Source organism: Dermochelys coriacea, chromosome 2, assembly GCF_009764565.3.
Source record: "Dermochelys coriacea isolate rDerCor1 chromosome 2, rDerCor1.pri.v4, whole genome shotgun sequence".
NCBI classification, from domain to species: domain Eukaryota; kingdom Metazoa; phylum Chordata; order Testudines; family Dermochelyidae; genus Dermochelys; species Dermochelys coriacea.
The window spans coordinates 43341567-43348952 of record NC_050069.1 but is presented as its reverse complement, the minus strand read 5'-3'; the positions used below and the strand labels follow the sequence as shown (position 1 = coordinate 43348952).

Sequence of the window (7386 nt, the reverse complement as noted above, 5' to 3'; positions counted from 1 at the left end):
CGTAGTCGGCAGGATTCGAACCTGCGCGGGGAGACCCCAATGGATTTCTAGTCCATCGCCTTAACCACTCGGCCACGACTACTCATGGTGGTGGAAGCTGGTGCAGCAGAGTAAGAAGCGGACTTAACACCTGCCTCAGCTCTTTTCTGCAACGATTGAATTCCTGGTTTTTGGCTCACTATGCTACATTGTGACAGGCCTTTAAAAGAACTATATTGTGTATGGTCTGTAATGTAATTGTTATTTATTTGTTAATCAGTGGTCCCTGCAGGTTCAGCACTATCACTGCCAGATTATTAGCTATGGGCATGACCCACAAAAACCTGTCTTTGCAGCTAATCACATTTTTGCCCCCCACAAGGCTGCTTGCACCCACAGAGGGTTTTTTCGCAGCTGCGCCCCTTACACGTACATTTTTTGCTACCTGCAAAGCTGTTTCCACCTACATAGGTATTTTTGCAGCTGCACCTGTCATGCCCATATTTTTACATTCACAAGCCCCATTTGTGCATACAAAGGTGTTTTTTTTCTAAGTGCACTTGTCACACTGGATCCAATGCTCTCTATGGGGGACAGGACTACCAAATCCACCCCCACCCAGGACAACCTAAGGAGGTGGCAGTTGTAGGTCCTTTCTGGCAGTCCCTTGGCTAGTTCATTGAGGGAAGAATAGTGTATGAGGACTGCAGGCCTCCCTTTCCCTGGAGATGGCCATTGGCTAAAGCATGTGGGGGTGAGGAAAGTGGGCCCAGTGAGGTACATTTGGACAGGCAGCAGGGAGTTCTGGTCTCCCATGTTTAAAAAGGATGAATTCAAACTGGAGCAGGTACAGAGAAGGTCTACTAGGATGATCCGAGGAATGGAAAACTTGTCTTATGAAAGGAGACTTAAGGAGCTTGGCTTGTTTAGCCTAACTAAAAGAAGGTTGAGGGGAGATATGATTGCTCTCTATAAATATATCAGAGGGATAAATATAGGAGAGGGAGAGGAATTATTTAAGCTCAGCACCAATGTGGACACAAGAACAAATGGGTATAAACTGGCCACCAGGAAGTTTAGACTTGAAATCAGACGAAGGTTTTTAACCATCAGAGGAGTGAAGTTTTGGAATAACCTTCCAAGGGAAGCAGTGGGGGCAAAAGATCTATCTGGTTTTAAGATTCTACTCGATAAGTTTATGGAGGAGATGGTATGATGGGATAATGGGATTTTGGTAAGTAATTGATCTTTAAATATTCAGGGTAAATAGGCCAAATCCCCTGAGATGGGATATTAGATGGATGGGATCTGATTTACTATAGAAAATTCTTTCCTGGGTATCTGGCTGGTGAATCTTGCCCATATGCTCAGGGTTTATCTGATTGCCATATTTGGGGTCGGGAAGGAATTTTCCTCCAGGGCAGATTGGAGAGGCCCTGGAGGTTTTTTTGCCTTCCTCTGTAGCATGGGGCATGGTTGACTGGAGGGAGGCTTCTCTGCTCCTTGAAGTTTTGAACCATGATTTAAGGACTTCAATAGCTCAGACATGGGAGTGGTTTTTCATAGGAGTGGGTGGGTGACATTCTGTGGCTTGCGCTGTGCAGGAGGTCGGACTAGATGATCAGAATGGTCCCTTCTGACCTTAGTATCTCTGAATCTATGAATCTAGGTCTAGGGTTGCCAATTTTCCAATCCCACCAAACTGAACACCCTTGCCCCGCCCCTTTCCCGAGGCCCTGCCCCTGTTCCGCCCCTTCTCTGAGGCCCCTCCCCCCACTCACTCCATCCCCTCTTCCTCTGTTGCTCGCTCTCCCCCACTCAATTTCATGGGGAAGAGGGTTAGCGTGCAGGAGGGGGCTCTGGCTGGGGGTGTAGGCTCTGGGGTGGGGCTGGGGATGAGGGGTTTGGAATGCAGGAGGGTTCAGGGCTGGGGCAGGTGTTTGGGGTGCAGGAGAGGGTGCAGGCTCTGGGAGGGAGTTTGGGTGCAGGAGGAGGCTCGGGGCTAGGGTTGGAGTGCAGGATGCAGGCTCCAGGAAGGAGTTTGGGTGCAGAAGGGGGCTGGGGTTGGGGTGTGGAAGGGTTTCAGGGTGCAGGCTCCAGCTGGACAGCGCTTACCTCAGGTGGCTCCCGGTCGGTGGGGCTAAGACAGGCTCCCTGGCTCTTGGAAGCAACTGGCATGTCTGGCTTCTAGTCCAGCATTGCTCAAATGAGGCCACTGTGGCTGCATGCAGCCACCAGGGGCTTTTCTTGTGGCCACAACCTCCTGGGCTATGATCGGGGGGGAGGGAGCAAAGCAGCAGCACTTCCCCCTTCTTCTTGCTCCTGGATGCACTGCCTTGGTGTTGATTGCTGGGGCTGCCACCAGAGGTTGGGCCCTGCCCCCCTCTGGAAACACCTGGGGCACAACACTGGAGGAGTAGGCACCTGGTGAGTTCCCCACTTTCCCAGGGGTGGTGGGGCTCAGGCTTTGGGCTTCAGCCGTGGGGTGGCGGGCCTGGCTCTGGCTGTGGGGCTTCTGGCTCCAGTCCTGGGCTCTAATGCACAGTGGCGGGCCCCAGGGCCAGGCTCCAGCCATGCACCTTCAGTCTCTGTCCCCCCGCTGCCTGCCCCGACCCCCGCATGCAGAGTTTAATTTGTCCCCAGGCTTGCCGGGGCTGAGTAAGCCTGCTGTGAATAGTGATACTTGTATGTTTGTTAATATCACTTTTCAGAACAGACTCCTGCCACCAGGGATACTGCCGGTGCCACAGCTCCCCCTACCCTCATGACTAGACAATTATCTACCATGACTTTGGGGATGGGGAGGCTGACGCAGCATAGGGATCCAGGGGAGCAGGATAGCAAGAGCGTGATAGCTGCAGCGTTGTGCCAGCTGGGAGAACAGGAGGCCAAAATGGAAGGCCAGTTAATTCCATTTAATTGACAAGCCATTAAAGGGGGCCAGAGACCCACATTGAATAATCCTGGCTTTATATGAGGAAAACAGGAGCTCTGTATGGTATGGAAACATGATGAGGAAAGTAATAAAAGAGCACGAGAGGGCTTCCTTCTTGGGGAAATGCTTTCCCTCCTTCGGGTGAATCCTTCCTTCTGCCAAATAGGATAGAGCTACAGCTACCATCTGCAGCTGCTTAACTGGTATGTGCCCTTTTGTATTTCAGGCTGAGAATGGGCACTTCATTCCACATACTGCTGTTAGCAAGTATCCAGGGTAGAACAACTGGTGGCGGAGGACTCTAAAATGGGCTTTCTGGGAAAGTAGGCAGGGAGAGGATATGTGAAAGGCTTCCCCTGAGAGTCCCACTTAGCTTCAACTCAGCTAGGGGCCCAAACCCAACCTGCTGAGTCCTGGTGTGCTGCCTCGCTAGAGATGAAGGATTCCACAAGAAAGAGAAAATTCCATCCTGGGAGAGTCTGTCAGTTAGATAACTGTAAGGGTGCGGAGGAATAAAGTCCCTCCAGGGGCAGCCGTGAAATTGTCTTTGGGGAACAGTGGAGAGACTTGGAACTGTTGCTGCATCCACTCTGCCTTAAACCCCTTTCCCCAGCTCGTTCCCAGTACACAGCAGGTCTTCTGCAAAAACGGGTGCTGGAAGTGCTATGCAACCTGTTCTGTAAAGAGCCTCTTAAAGGCGCCTCCCTGGTCTGTGTAAGCCCACCTTTTCCACAGCACGCATCTCTAGCTGACTTGCTTCAGTGGGAGGTTGGAAGGGAATGGTTTATTGAAGAAAAAAAAAAAAACCTCCCCGCTGCTGAGAGAAGCTTTGATCTACTCACTGTATCCCCCCTCCCTTCGTTAGTGGTGTAATTTTTCTGGCCTTCTTACCTCTCTCTTTCCATCTACCTGGCCTTTAGGAAATGAGTTTATATCCCTCATCTCTCTTTCCATAGTACAATGTGTTGCCTCCTTTTTGAGATATCAGACTGGAAGTGGACATTCCTGTTTGTTTTATCCTTGCCTAATTGCTTAGGATTTCGGGGTCCACCCCAACATTTTACACAATAGTAGCCATCTCACCTTGGTCACAGGATAGTATGGTGTGATTAGGACATGGGGAAAGCTCATGGGCGTGATCTCATTACAAAGCTAAATGGTGCTTGGCCAACTCAATGTTTGAATGGGAGATCATCATCTTCATGAAGGTAAGAATCATTTAATCGTCCACGTGGGTGGTCAGCTCCCAAGACATTCATTATTTTGTTGTGTGTACCCAAGTGATGTGCTAAGGAGTGAGAGAGCGCGTTTGGGCTAAACCCACATTTTTGCTTCCCAGGGGTGCATGCCCCCAACTAGTTCTCATTCACTCACTCTCATCTGCAAAACATGGCATCCTCAAAACATGGCAGTTGACAGAGGAAAAAATATGACCAGCAGATGAGCATCAATTACTATAATTACAAACTTTTAGAATTAAATGCCTTATAGTTATTAATAAAAGCAGGAAGATTCAAATATAAATTGCATATTTGTGGCTATAAGTTCTGCCCATGGTGCTTTAGAGCAGTATGACTGAGTAGCTTTTGCAGTATATCTCCATTTAGAGGCAAAATGAATCATATAAAATGAATAGAATAGTTCAGTATTTTATATATTGATCCTTTTAAACTAAAAAAAAAGTGAGCTTTTTACATGTTGCAATTTTGAGAAAATGGTCCAATTTTGCTAAAAACCTGTTTTTTGCTAAAAAGCCCCATCGCTTTAAAAAACAACTATGTTTTTGAGTGAAAATCTCAGCATTTTGAAAACACATGGCCAGATTCATAACCTTTCTCTGGCCCTGTTACCATGGTCCACTAGTGCAAAATGGTAGTATACTCCACTGAGTAGGGGAATCTTCTGGTGGTACATAGCCACCACTGCAGTTCCTATGTTAACCCCCTCCTTGTATTTGCTATAAGGGGTGTGTCTGTGACCCCACAGCAGCCAGCTGTTCCCGGGATGCTGACACAGACTTTGTGGCTTACTCTGGGGACCAGGCCAATGCCTAGCAGCTCCAAGATTGACAACTGTCATGGAGGCTTAAAAATGTGATGCTAAAACCATACAAAGTAGTTAATTACTGGAATAAATTTCCTAAGGGGGTTGTGGAATCTCCATCACTGGAGATTTTTAAGAGCAGGTTAGACAAACACCTGTCACCTGTCAGGGATGATTCTGCCATGAGTGTAGGGGACTAGACTAGATGATCTCTTGAGGTCCCTTCCACTCCTATGATTCTATGAAATTGATAGAGGAAATCTGGGAGAGTTTAAAAGTAATATTAGGTAGTTAATACAATTTTAGAAATTGGTAAATTTTGAATTGGTGCTACCCCTGTAAATACATGTAATTTATTTATTTAAAAATAGTTTTTAGAAGATATCTTAAACAGGTGGGGGATTTTTGTACTGTTTTTAAAGTGCGTCCTGTAAAAATGGAATATCGCCTATTTCTTTATTAATAAATCCAGGCAAATGTACGTGATGTGACTCACTGGTCTCCCAACATGTGCTGTATGTTCCTCCATCTTCAAACACACATGGAAGGTCAAGTGTTTCATGTTGGCACAAGGCCAGTTTTCTCAGTTGTAAAACATTAAGAAAAATGATGGAGTTGAACACTGTACGTTATGTTTGATTGGTAACTCGAGGAAGCAATTTAGAGAGAAAGAGAAATAAAATAAGTAGTGCTGTCTCTTCCAGCAAGTTGACAAAAAGCTCATTGCTGGCTTCTCTTGCAAGCGCTTTTCAAAATTTGTCAGTCTGTGATGAAGTGAGGGCTACAGTCCTTAACAGCTCCAGGCAAAGCCTCTGGGTTACAAGGTGTTTTATAATTCTCCTGGTACTACAAGTAATGAATTGCAAGTCATCTTTGAATTCCCTTGTACTTAAGCTTTGATTTCAGAGCTCCATTTTCCTTCCCACACATCTCTGGACTTTGAATACAGCCAGCTTATAATGACAGCACTGCTGGGAGATGTGTTAAGTAGAACAGTTGTGAGCCTCCCCGTGGTTGATGCTATCGAAGAAATGGAACAGCATTGATCCTGCTCCAGCTCTTTTAGTAGTCCCTTGGTTAGGAGTTGGTGTCATGTAGGTAAATTTAGTCCAGAAGAAGTGGATTCTTAAGTGGAATTTTTACATTTGTCTTTCACAGCTGTGGAGAGTTTAGACTAATCATAATTCTCCCTGGTATACTATCATCTCTAATCTGAAAAAGGATCAAGAGCCTGCAGGCTTGGAAAATCTTGAAGAAACTCTTGTCTTGAAATATAACACCACATGTGGAAAGACCACTTGCTGCATCATCATAAGGAGCTTAAGAGTGCCAAAATCAAGTACTTTTCTGGCATTCTTTCAAATGGCCTTAGAAATTTAAGTGCATTTTCTTTTGACTGCAAAACAGCTTCTTTCCCCTTCAGTCAACCCTGTGGCTGTCAATGTGTTTATCTGTTAGGTGCCAGAAATGTATGGAGTTGCTAAAGGATAACTGTGCCAAAGTCAGGACTGCTGAAGGGCTTCTCTCATGAATCTACTGCAGTTTTTGCTCAGTTGAAAAGCTTTTGAAGGCCTCTGACTTCTTTTCCATTGAACTGAAGAGATTGCTTTTATTTCTTGTCTGCTGCTGCCTTGTCATTCTAAACGTGGCCTGTCACAATCATATAGGCCTACTGGGCCACATGAATTCCTGGTACAATAGTCAGTGGACTTACATTAGGGTGAATCTAACCTATTGGGCCACATTCCTCATTTTGGTGAAGCTATGCTCAGCACAGGAATGAGGGTATGGGGAAAGGAATCAAGTTGGCTTTAAGCCACCTTTGCAAGGCTACTCCTAGCATAAGCTGGAGCATCTTCAGGGCTGCTCTAACTTACCCTCACCACTAACTGCCATCATGGGTTTTCCACAACTGAGATAGTCAGAATGTGGTGTACTTCAGCCACGCCACCATCCTCCCCACAATAGGCCTCTGATGCTGGGGACTGCAAAAGTGGGTGGTGTAGAGTCATTCTGTCAGCTTGTCTCCACTTATTTCGGGATATTTCTTGGTGGGGCATTTCTGCCAAGTTTCTGGCCCCTATACATCACTAGAATAGTGGTAGGAATGGTTAGGCCATTCTAGGTATTTCTTATGTGTCAGTCACTCTGCAGGCCTGCAAGTGACATTCCTTATGGGAGAGGGCTCTTTAGTCCATGTGCTTTTGATTGAGGATCTTGAGTGGAGTGCACTTCAGTCACACTTGCTTTACTCCCTCTTCACAGAGGTGGAAGGTTGTTTCACCTTTCACTTCATCAGAGGTTCTGCAGGAAACTCAAACAGCGGTCTCAGACTCATATGGTTTAATTAGAAATAGGATTGAGAATAGAAAGAAAATCAGATTAAAACAAAAGATTGTTTGTAACATAACTAGATGTGGGCCTTATCT

At 46.2% G+C, this 7386-nt stretch overlaps 1 non-coding gene across 1 annotated transcript; it reads right to left on the bottom strand.

Moving 5' to 3' along the window:
* On the bottom strand, positions 1-82 carry TRNAS-AGA. Its single transcript has one exon. It is a non-coding gene; the product is annotated as a tRNA-Ser (tRNA).
* Between the last annotated feature and the right edge of the window lie 7304 nt (positions 83-7386).